This window comes from Saccoglossus kowalevskii, chromosome 11 (genome assembly GCF_978046115.1).
Source record: "Saccoglossus kowalevskii chromosome 11, keSacKowa6.1, whole genome shotgun sequence".
Classification (NCBI taxonomy): Eukaryota; Metazoa; Hemichordata; class Enteropneusta; family Harrimaniidae; genus Saccoglossus; species Saccoglossus kowalevskii.
The window spans coordinates 31,952,931-31,965,702 of NC_140651.1; the positions used below are offsets into that span (position 1 = coordinate 31,952,931).

Sequence of the window (12,772 nt, forward strand, 5' to 3'; positions counted from 1 at the left end):
ATTTGAGATGTTTCTGGCATTTCTCGGTGTTTAATATTTGAGATGTTTCTGGCATTTCTCGGTGTTTAATATTTGAGATGTTTCTGGCATTTCTCGGTGTTTAATATTTGATATGTTTCTGGCATTTCTCGGTGTTTAATATTTGAGATGTTTCTGGCATTTTTCGGTGTTTAATATTTGAGATGTTTCTGGCATTTCTCGGTGTTTAATATTTGAGATGTTTCTGGCATTTCTCGGTGTTTAATATTTGAGATGTTTCTGGCATTTCTCGGTGTTTAATATTTGAGATGTTTCTGGCATTTCTCGGTGTTTAATGTTTGAGATGTTTCTGGCATTTCTCGGTGTTTAATATTTGAGATGTTTCTGGCATTTCTCGGTGTTTAATATTTGAGATGTTTCTGGCATTTCTCGGTGTTTAATATTTGAGATGTTTCTGGCAATTCTCGGTGTATAATATTTGAGATGTTTCTGGCATTTCTCGGTGTTTAATATTTGAGATGTTTCTGGCATTTCTCGGTGTTTAATATTTGAGATGTTTCTGGCATTTCTCGGTGATTAATATTTGAGATGTTTCTAGCATTTCTCGGTGTTTAATATTTGAGATGTTTCTGGCATTTCTCGGTGTTTAATATTTGAGATGTTTCTGGCATTTCTCGGTGTTTAATATTTGAGATGTTTCTGGCATTTCTCGGTGTTTAATATTTGAGATGTTTCTGGCATTTCTCGGTGTTTAATATTTGAGATGTTTCTGGCATTTCTCGGTGTTTAATATTTGAGATGTTTCTGGCATTTCTCGGTGTTTAATATTTGAGATGTTTCTGGCATTTCTCGGTGTTTAATATTTGAGATGTTTCTGGCATTTCTCGGTGTTTAATATTTGAGATGTTTCTGGCATTTCTCGGTGTTTAATATTTGAGATGTTTCTGGCATTTCTCGGTGTTTAATATTTGAGATGTTTCTGGCATTTCTCGGTGTTTAATATTTGAGATGTTTCTGGCATTTCTCTTTGTTTCTGTACAAATTGTCAACAAAAGAAACAGTTTTTTATTCGTCCTACTTTCGAAAGTAAAATGAAACCCCTGAACTGTCACGAGCGTAAGCGCTGACGTCAGATAACCATGAGCAATAGAACAAGCAATGAGAAAGTGATTGACCAATCATAATGCTAAACCATTACTAGTTGCCGGCCGTTGTCGCTGCAGGAGTGCGTTCGCGTCGTAGCCTCGGGGGTGATAACGTGGGGCACCTCGCCCCTCCCAGTTTTCCTTCAACAGTTATGTAACGTAACAGCTGGGGCGACTCGAGGCAGTTTTCACCGCCCCTGCTTGCAGAGCTGGGGAAGTTTGGGAAAAGGATAGCGAACGACGAAGTCGATAGGTAAAAACGTGTTTAGGTAATTATCTCAAACATAAAATGCAACTGGGCGTGATTTTAAAATAAATTTTATACATTTTACACGAGTTTCGCTCGCATAGCAACGAACCAATGCGATCACGTGACACAACTTGCCCGGATTTGTGTAATCTACTTTCTCGGAAAACCATTTCGTTGCCACGGGTCACTACTGCCACGTCACTTGGGGCGATTATCGCACAAGGTTTGCCGGGAGTTTGTTCGAAACTTCGATTGGCACGTACTTTACGGGTTTATTAAATCCTTCCAGGGATCTTTTTACTATATAATGATAAATGAAACTTAGAAATATTGTAAGAGTGCAACAAGCTTGGCCTGAATGGAAATAATAATATTGCTACTTACAAACAAACAGAATGAACATATTTAGACTTTTCCAGCTTATATCGGACAATACACAAAACTAAATTTGTTATTAGACTATGCAGATACCAAAGATCAATGGTGGACAATGAACAAATGCGTGAAAGAACGTGAGCGTGAAATCAAAATAACCTTGCTATGGCCTGTGATACTTATGTAGAGTAAATAAACTAAAACAACTAGACTTAATATTATAAAGCTCAGTTCACGGATACACGTGAGTAAATGTGATAACACTTTTACATAGATTATTTTAAGGACGGCATCAATCTCATTTTTCTGATGTTGATATAAGTTATAAAAGAAACAGAACCCATTTGATTACAACTCAATAATACAGAAACGAAGGTGTAATACACATATGACATGTAACACATCTACATTACACCATTCCCTACATGTCGGGCTCATGTTATGTACCATGCATTGCAAAAGTTGAAAGAAAAACCCTTACTCGAGAAACGGAACCACCTGACCAATGATGCAGTCCGTTTATACCCGCCAGAAGTATTGTTACTCATTTAAAATTGGTACTCACTGCGGCAATGGCAATGGACTGTGCTTCAACGCAGGATTAATGCGACGCGTCATCACGACAATCTGTAATAAATCCTTGCTTAAAATCATCATCTGAGGGCAGTTGCTAAACAATTATACCATTCATGATATCAATTCGTTGGCAGGTGTAAATGTCTGAGTGACGCACAGGTATTCGAAATTCATCGGTCATCTCAGTTGAAAGGATTTTTAGCTTTCTGAGTAATGTTTTTTTTCCACCATTTAAATGTATATTGGAAGGAAGTATTACAGGCCCTATGGAGTAATGGTTAGCACTCTGGATTCTGAATCCAGCGATCCTAGATCAAATCTCCGTAGGACCTTCGTTTACTTTACGTATCGTATATCTCCAAGATAAACATCGATTATATACAATCTTGTGACGCAGAAAGAATGCGACGCACCCTCTCGCAAATCCTTGATTAAAACCATCATCAGAGTGTAATGTTTTGAATGTTCTATTTTAGTATCATTTCCTCATTGCTCTAATTACCCAGAGTTCAGTGCTAATAAACAGTAGAAGTTTTCCACTATTTTGAATTGTACGGACTGGATCTTTTTACGTTAAGCCACAAACTTGTCAATATATTACATTTTAGCGACAAGGATGTTCGATTCCTACGTGGATGAATGCCAAACAAATGTTTACGTTTGACGTTGACGTGTGAAGTTTCCCTATCTTTTGAAGGATTGCGTTCGTAAATCCAAAACTTCCAGCGTGCACGAGATGGCGGACGTCGGAGTTTTCATCGGTCGAGTGGGCGAGTTTAATGCCGAACGAGAAAAAATCAGTTCTTATGTGGAACGAATGGAGATGTTCTTCACGACAAATAATATTGTAGAAATACTAGGTGAGAATACAGAAGCAGCGATTCTTGTTATTAGAGAAAGAAAACGCACAATTTTCCAAATGGTGATCGGACCTGAAGTATATTCTACATTGAGTATTTTGTTAGTGCCAGCAAAGCCAAAAGACATTCAATTACATGTCATCGTACAAACACTAGAACGACATTATAATCCAGCACCATTAGAAATTGCCGAGAGTTTTCGATTTGGAACTCGAAATCAGAAACCAGACGAATCGATCAGTGACTATATTGTGTAATTATTCACTGTATTTACGGACAATTCCTGAATCGAGCATTGAGAGACCGGTTTGAATAATTCCAAGATAAGCTGTTGAATACTGTTGACCTTACATTTGACAGAGCTTGTCACATAGCCCAGTCCATGGAGATGGCGGAGAAGAATACACAAGAATTTCGTCCAGCCAGCAATCATAACAATAATGCAGGTGTTGTGAACAAACTGAAAACTTTTAAGAGGGACAGAACTGTATCACACTAGTATGAACAATGATAAACAATCATGTTATAGGTGTGGGGGTAATACTAATGCACAGAAGTGTAAATTTAAGTCAGCTAAATGCTATAAGTGTGCCAAAATAGGTTATATTGCATCTGTTTGTCAAAATAAATATGACAAAGCTAGTGTGAAGCCCAAGCAGAATTTAAAGGTAGTGTGCACAATGTATCAGAGTCACACAGCGCTATGAGGGTATGCAAGGGTTTGAAGCACACATAACTATGCAAGATGGTGTGAAACCTGTATACATTAAACCACGTCCCGTATGCTTTGAAAGAAGAAGTTGAAAAGAAGTTGGACAAACTGGAGCGCTACGGTGTGATTGTGAAAACCGAGAGATCCGATTGGGCAAGTCTAATAGTGATTGTACCAAAAGCTGACAAGTCTGTGAGAATTTGTGGTAACTGTAAGGTGACCATCAACCAAGCTGTAGAGGATGAACAGTATCCACTTCCTACTACTCAGGACTTGTATGCAGTGCTAGCAGGATCTAAATTTTTTTCTAAACTTGACTTGTCACATGCATATGCACAACTTAGTGTTGATAAAGAGAATCAAAGGTATTTGAGAAATACCACACATAAAGGACTGTATTCTTATACCAAGTTGCCTTATGGGGGTCAAATCTGTTTCTAAAATATTCCTAGCTAAAATGAATCAGATGTTACAAGGGGTAGAGAAATGTGTTTGTAATTTAGATGATGTTCTCATTGGTGGTGACAACTCGCAGGAGAATTTTAGAATCCAAGTTGATGTTTTCGAGAGATTTCGCATACATAAGGTTCATTTCAAACTACAAAAGTACAATATTATCACTCATTTCTACCAGGTTTAGCAACCAAATAAGCACCGTTACATAAAATTTTACAAACAATAGAAATGTATTTCACTTTGTTATGTCAGGGTGGCCAGAGAGTTGTAGTGATGAGACTCTTAAACCATATCATAATAGCAGATTTGAGTTGCCTTGTAAGCAAAATTGTGTTCTATGGGGTTTCAGGGTGATTATTCCTCGAATTTTAAGGGCGAAAATGTTAAAAGCATTGCACGGGGAACATACGGGCATATGTAGTATGAAAGCTTTTTGCTCGTACTTGTGTATGGTGGCCAAAAATGGATGAGAAAATTGAAGAGGTGGTGAGAGTTTACACAGTATGTTCTTGGAAATGGCCAACTAGACCATTTTAGCGTATTCATATTGACATTAGTCAAAAAGGTAGTGATTATTTTCTTGTAGTAGTTGATAGCCATTCAAAGTGGATTGAGGTGAAACATATGACCTCTACTACATTATCAATTCGTTTGCAGGTGTCAATGTCTGAGTGACGCACAGCTATTCGAAATTCATCGGTCATCTCAGTTGAAAGGATTTTTATCTTTCTGAGTAATGTTTGTTTTCACCATAGAAATGTATATTGGAAGGAAGTATTACAGGCCCTATGGTGTAATGGTTAGCACTGTGGACTTTACTATTACTTCAAATTGACGAGGGCAAGCCAATTATTGGAATATTTATCGATTTTACAAAAGCTTTTGATACTATTAATCATACAATTTTGCTGGAAAAAATGGGTCATTATGGTATACGCGGGCTTCCAGATAAGTGGTTTAAAAGTTATCTAGAAGATAGATCACAATTCATTTTTTCAAATTGTGTTTCATCTGGGCAACTACCTATATCATGTGGTGTACCACGAGGTTCAGTACTTGGCCCTACCTTATTTCTTTTATACATTAATGATTTCCCAAACTCTACAATTTTTTTAACTTTAGACTCTTTGCTGATGACTCCAATTTGTTTCATTCTTTTTCACCAGGGGCAGATATTAATTTGCGTATTATTAACAAACATTTAAACAGTGTTGTACACTGGTGTGATGCAAATAAGTTGACTATCAATTGTTGAAAAACAAAATATATGATCATCAGTGGTATGCGTATGTGTGTGACAGTAAGAGGTGCCCTGTCCATAAAAAACAACGAAGTATATGAGACTAAATCAGCAACTTTCGTAGGGGTGGAAATTGATAAATATCTGACCTGGGATAATCACATTTCAAAGATCAATAAAACTATTAGGAAAAAGACAGGTATTCTTTTAAAATTAAGACATTATGTCCCACGGCATATTCTCCTTTTGTTATACAAAACGTTGATTCAGCCTCATATCACCTATGGTTTAGAAGTTTGGGGTAGTACATACCCGTCAAATCTTAAAGTTATACTTACTGCACAAAAAAATGATAGCCAGAATTATAACGTTTTCCGACTTTACTGCGCATGCTCCACCAATTTTTAATACTCTCCAAATTCTTGATATTATTAAACTTCATAAGTCATTACTTTTAAGTTTTAGGTATGATATGACTCATGAGAATCTCCCACAATCAATGTCAACATATAATTTGCAGGATTTATTACAGATTGGCGTGAGGGCACGTCGCATTCCTCCTCGCCGCAAGTTTGTATATATCGATGTTTATCTCGGCGATATATCATACCAAAATAAACGGAGGTCCTACTGAGATTTGAACTCGGATCGCTGGATTCAGAGTCCAGAGTGCTAACCATTACACCATAGAGCCTGTAATACTTCATTCTAATATACATTTCTATGGTGAAAACAAATATTACACAGAAAGATAAAAATCCTTTCAACTGAGATGACCGATGCATTTCGAATACCTGTGCGTCACTCAGACATTGACACCTTCTCACGCATTGATATCATGAATGGTATTATTGTTTTAGCAACTGCCCTCAGATGATGATTTTTAGGAAGGATTTATTACAGATTGGAGTGAGGGCACGTCGCATTCCTCCTGCGCCGCAAGTTTGTATATATCGATCTTTATCTCGGCGATATATCATACCAAAATAACCGAAGGTCCTACTGAGATTTGAACTCGGATCGCTGGATTCAAAGTCCAGAGTGCTAACCACTACACCATAGGGCCTGTAATAATTCCTTCCAATATACATTTCTATGGTGAAAACAAACATTACTCAGAAAGATAAAAATCCTTTCAACTGAGATGACCGATGCAATTCGAATACCTGTGCGTCACTCAGACATTGACACCTTCTCACGCATTGATATCATGACTGGTATTATTGTTTTAGGAACTGCCATCAGATGATGATTTTAAGGAATGCTTTATTACAGATTGGCGTGAGGGCACGTCGCATTCCTCCTGCGCCGCAAGTTTGTATATATCTTTGTTTATCTCGGCGATATATCATACCAAAATAAACGAAGGTCCTACCGAGATTTGAACTCGGATAGCAGGATTCAAAGTCCAGAGTGCTAACCATTACACCATAGGACCTGTAATACTTCCTTTCTTTATACATTTCTATGGTGAAAACAAACATTACTTAGAAAGATAAAAATCCTTTCAACTGAGATGACCAATGCAATTCGAATACCTGTGCGTCACTCAGACATTGACACCTTCTCACGCATTGATATCATGACTGGTATTATTGTTTTAGGAACTGCCATCAGATGATGATTTTAAGGAATGCTTTATTACAGATTGGCGTGAGGGCACGTCGCATTCCTCCTGCGCCGCAAGTTTGTATATATCTTTGTTTATCTCGGCGATATATCATACCAAAATAAACGAAGGTCCTACCGAGATTTGAACTCGGATAGCAGGATTCAAAGTCCAGAGTGCTAACCATTACACCATAGGACCTGTAATACTTCCTTTCTTTATACATTTCTATGGTGAAAACAAACATTACTTAGAAAGATAAAAATCCTTTCAACTGAGATGACCAATGCAATTCGAATACCTGTGCGTCACTCAGACATTGACACCTTCTCACGCATTGATATCATGAATGGTATTATTGTTTTAGCAACTGCCCTCAGATGATGATTTTTAGGAAGGATTTATTACAGATTGGAGTGAGGGCACGTCGCATTCCTTCTGCGCCGCAAGTTTGTATATATCGATGTTTATCTCGGCGATATATCATACCAAATTAACCGAAGGTCCTACTGAGATTTGAACTCGGATCGCTGGATTCAAAGTCCAGAGTGCTAACCATTACACCATAGAACCTGTAATACTTCCTTCTAATATACATTTCTATGGTGAAAACAAATATTACACAGAAAGATAAAAATCCTTTCAACTGAGATGACCGATGCATTTCGAATACCTGTGCGTCACTCAGACATTGACACATTCTCACGCATTGATATCATGAATGGTATTATTGTTTTAGCAACTGCCCTCAGATGATGATTTTTAGGAAGGATTTATTACAGAATGGAGTGAGGGCACGTCGCATTACTCCTGCGCCGCAAGTTTGTATATATCGATGTTTATCTCGGCGATATATCATACCAAAATAAACGAAGGTCCTACCGATATTTGAACTCGGATCGCTGGATTTAAAGTCCAGAGTGCCTACCATTACACCATAGGGCCTGTAATACTTTCTGCCAATATACATTTCTATGAAGAAAACAAACATTACTCAGAAAGATAAAAATACTTTCATCTGAGATGACCGATGAATTTCGAATACCTGTGCGTCATTCAGACATTGACACCTTCTCACGCATTGATATCATGAATGATATTATTGTTTTAGCAACTGCCATCAGATGATGATTTTAAGGAATGCTTTATTACAGATTGGCGTGAGGGCACGTCGCATTCCTCCTGCGCCGCAAGTTTGTATATATCGATGTTTATCTCGGCGATATATCATACCAAAATAAACGAAGGTCCTACCGAGATTTGAACTCGGATAGCAGGATTCAAAGTCCAGAGTGCTAACCATTACACCATAGGACCTGTAATACTTCCTTTCTTTATACATTTCTATGGTGAAAACAAACATTACTTAGAAAGATAAAAATCCTTTCAACTGAGATGACCGATGCAATTCGAATACCTGTGCGTCACTCAGACATTGACACCTTCTCACGCATTGATATCATGAATGGTATTATTGTTTTAGCAACTGCCCTCAGATGATGATTTTTAGGAAGGATTTATTACAGATTGGAGTGAGGGCACGTCGCATTCCTCCTGCGCCGCAAGTTTGTATATATCGATGTTTATCTCGGCGATATATCATACCAAATTAACCGAAGGTCCTACTGTGATTTGAACTCGGATCGCTGGATTCAAAGTCCAGAGTGCTAACCATTACACCATAGAACCTGTAATACTTCCTTCTAATATACATTTCTATGGTGAAAACAAATATTACACAGAAAGATAAAAATCCTTTCAACTGAGATGACCGATGCATTTCGAATACCTGTGCGTCACTCAGACATTGACACATTCTCACGCATTGATATCATGAATGGTATTATTGTTTTAGCAACTGCCCTCAGATGATGATTTTTAGGAAGGATTTATTACAGAATGGAGTGAGGGCACGTCGCATTACTCCTGCGCCGCAAGTTTGTATATATCGATGTTTATCTCAGCGATATATCATACCAAAATAAACGAAGGTCCTACCGATATTTGAACTCGGATCGCTGGATTTAAAGTCCAGAGTGCCTACCATTACACCATAGGGCCTGTAATACTTTCTGCCAATATACATTTCTATGAAGAAAACAAACATTACTCAGAAAGATAAAAATACTTTCATCTGAGATGACCGATGAATTTCGAATACCTGTGCGTCATTCAGACATTGACACCTTCTCACGCATTGATATCATGAATGATATTATTGTTTTAGCAACTGCCCTCAGATGATGATTTTAAGGAAGGATTCATTACAGATTGGCGAGAGGGCACGTCGCATTCCTCCTGCGCCGCAAGTTTGTATATATCGATGTTTATCTCGGCGATATATCATACCAAAATAAACGAAGGTCTTACCGAGATTTAAACTCGGATCGTTGGATTCAAAGTCCAGAGTGCTAACCATTACACCATAGGACCTGTAATACTTCCTGCCAATATACATTTCTATGGTGAAAACAAACATTACTCAGAAAGATAAAAATCCTTTCAACTGAGATGACCGATGCAATTCGAATACCTGTGCGTCACTCTGACATTGACACCTTCTCACGCATTGATATCATGAACGGTATTATTGTTTTAGGAACTGCCATCAGATGATGATTTTAAGGAATGATTTATTACAGATTGGCGTGAGGGCACGTCGCATTCCTCCTGCGCCGCAAGTTTGTATATATCGATGTTTATCTCGGCGATATATCATACCAAAATAAACGAAGGTACTACCGATATTTGAACTGGGAACGCTGGATTGAAAGTCCAGAATGCTAACCATTACACCATAGGGCCTGTAATACTTCCTGCCAATATACATTTCTATGATGAAAACAAACATTACTCAGAAAGATAAAAATCCTTTCAACTGAGATGACCGATCAATTTCGAATACCTGTGCGTCATTCAGACCTTCTCACGCATTGATATCATGAATGGTATTATTGTTTTAGCAACTGCCCTCAGATGATGATTTTAAGGAAGGATTTATTACAGATTGGCGTGAGGGCACGTCGCATTCCTCCTGAGCCGCGAGTTTGTATATATCGATGTTTATCTCGGCTATATATCATACCAAAATAAACGAAGGTCCTACCGAGATTTGAACTCAGATCGCTGGATTCAGAGTCAAGAGTGCTAACCATTACACCATAGGGCCTGTAATACTTCCTTCTAATATACATTTCTATGGTGAAAAAAAACATTAATTAGAAAGATAAAAATCCATTCAACTGAGTTGACTGATGAATTTCGAATACCTGCGCGTCACTCAGACATTGACACATGCTAACGAATTGATGTCATGAATGGTATTATTTTTTTAGCACCTACCCTCAAATGATGATTTTAAGGAAGGATGTATTACAGATTGACGTGAGGGCACGTCGCATTCCTCCTGCGCTGCAAGTTTGTATATATCGATGTTTATCTCGGCGATATATCATACCAAATTAAACGGTGGTCCTACCGAGATTTTAAATTGGATCGCTGGATTCAGAGTCCAGAGTGCTAACCATTACTCCATAGGGCCTGTAATACTGCATTCTCATGTACATTTCTATGGTGAAAAAAAAACATTACTCAGGAAGATAAAAATCCTTTCAACTGAGATGACCGATGAATTTCGAATACCTGTGCGTCACTCAGACATTGACATCATGAATGGTTTGATATCATGAATGGTATTATTGTTTTAGGAACTGCCATCAGATGATGACGATTTTAAGGAAGGATTTATTACAGATTGGCGTGAGGGCACGTCGCATTCCTCCTGCGCCGCAAGTTTGTATATATCGATATTTATCTCGGCGATATATCATACCAAAATAAACGAAGGTCCTACCGAGATTTGAACTCGGATCGCTGGATTCAAAGTCCAGAGTGCTGACCATTACACCATAGGACCTGTAATACTTCCTTCCAATATACATTTCTATGGTGAAAACAAACATTACTCAGAAAGATAAAAATCCTTTCAACTGAGATTACCGATGAATTTCGAATACCTGTGCGTCACTCAGACATTGACACCTGCTAACGAATTGATGTCATGAATGATATTATTTTTATAGCACCTACCCTCAAATGATGATTTTAAGGAAGGATGTATTACAGATTGGCGTGAGGGCACGTCGCATTCCTCCTGCGCCGCAAGTTTGTATATATCGATGTTTATCTCGGCGATATATCATACCAAAATAAACGAAGGTCCTACCGATATTTGAACTGGGGTCGCTGGATTGAAAGTCCAGAGTGCTAACCATTACACCATAGGGCCTGTAATACTTCCTGCCAATATACATTTCTATGATGAAAACAAACATTACTCAGAAAGATAAAAATCCTTTCAACTGAGATGACCGATGAATTTCGAATACCTGTGCATCATTCAGACATTCTCACACATTGATATCATGAATGGTATTATTGTTTTAGTAACTGCCATCAGATGATGATTTTAAGGAAGGATTTATTACAGATTGGCGTGAGGGCACGTCACATTCCTCCTGCGCCGCAAGTTTGTATATATCGATGTTTAACTTGGCGATATATCATGCCAAAATAAACGAAGGTCCTACGAGATTTGAACTCGGATCGCTGGATTGAAAGTCCAGAGTGCTAAACATTACACCATAGGACCTGTAATACTTCCTTCCAATATACGTTTCTATGGTGAAAACAAACATTACTCAGAAAGATAAAATCCTTTCAACTGAGATGACCGATGCAATTCGAATACCTGTGCGTCACTCAGACATTGACACCTTCTGACGCATTGATATCATGAATGGTATTATTGTTTTAGGAACTGCCATCAGATGATGATTTTAAGGAAGGATTTATTACAGATTGGCGTGAGGGCACGTCGCATTCCTCCTGCGCCGCATGTTTGTATGTATGGATATTTATCTCGGCGATATATCATACCAAAATAAACGAAGGCCCTACCGAGATTTGAACTCGGATCGCTGGATTCAAAGTCCAGAGTGCTAACCATTACACCATAGGGCCTGTAATACTTTCTGCCAATATACATTTCTATGAAGAAAACAAACATTACTCAGAAAGATAAAAATACTTTCATCTGAGATGACCGATGAATTTCGAATACCTGTGCGTCATTCAGACATTGACACCTTCTCACGCATTGATATCATGAATGATATTATTGTTTTAGCAACTGCCCTCAGATGATTATTTTAAGGAAGGATTTATTACAGAATGGTGTGAGGGCACGTCGCATTCCTCCTGCCCCGCAAGTTTGTATATATCGATGTTTATCTCGGCGATATATCATACCAAAATAAACAAAGGTCCTACCGAGATTTGAACTCGGATCGCTGGATTCAGAGTCCAGAGTGCTAACCGTTACACCATAGAGCCTGTAACACTTCCTTCCAATATACATTTCTATGGTGAAAACAAATATTACTCAGAAAGATAAAAATCCTTTCAACTGAGATGACCGATGCAATTCGAATACCTGTGCTTCACTCAGCCATTGGCACCTTCTCACGCATTGATATCATGAATGGTATTATTGTTTTAGGAACTGCCAT

General features: G+C 38.1%; 6 non-coding genes across 6 annotated transcripts; all 6 read right to left on the bottom strand.

The window, feature by feature from the left end:
- Nucleotides 1-6,215: 6,215 nt before the first annotated feature.
- TRNAQ-CUG (transfer RNA glutamine (anticodon CUG)) lies at nucleotides 6,216-6,287 on the bottom strand. Its single transcript has one exon. It is a non-coding gene; the product is annotated as a tRNA-Gln (tRNA).
- Nucleotides 6,288-6,587: 300 nt separating this feature from the next.
- TRNAQ-UUG (transfer RNA glutamine (anticodon UUG)) lies at nucleotides 6,588-6,659 on the bottom strand. Its single transcript has one exon. It is a non-coding gene; the product is annotated as a tRNA-Gln (tRNA).
- Nucleotides 6,660-7,703: 1,044 nt separating this feature from the next.
- Nucleotides 7,704-7,775, bottom strand: TRNAQ-UUG (transfer RNA glutamine (anticodon UUG)). Its single transcript has one exon. It is a non-coding gene; the product is annotated as a tRNA-Gln (tRNA).
- Nucleotides 7,776-11,046: 3,271 nt separating this feature from the next.
- TRNAQ-UUG (transfer RNA glutamine (anticodon UUG)) lies at nucleotides 11,047-11,118 on the bottom strand. The gene has a single exon. It is a non-coding gene; the product is annotated as a tRNA-Gln (tRNA).
- A 1,034-nt stretch (nucleotides 11,119-12,152) lies between these two features.
- Nucleotides 12,153-12,224, bottom strand: TRNAQ-UUG (transfer RNA glutamine (anticodon UUG)). Its single transcript has one exon. It is a non-coding gene; the product is annotated as a tRNA-Gln (tRNA).
- Nucleotides 12,225-12,524: 300 nt separating this feature from the next.
- TRNAQ-CUG (transfer RNA glutamine (anticodon CUG)) lies at nucleotides 12,525-12,596 on the bottom strand. Its single transcript has one exon. It is a non-coding gene; the product is annotated as a tRNA-Gln (tRNA).
- Between the last annotated feature and the right edge of the window lie 176 nt (nucleotides 12,597-12,772).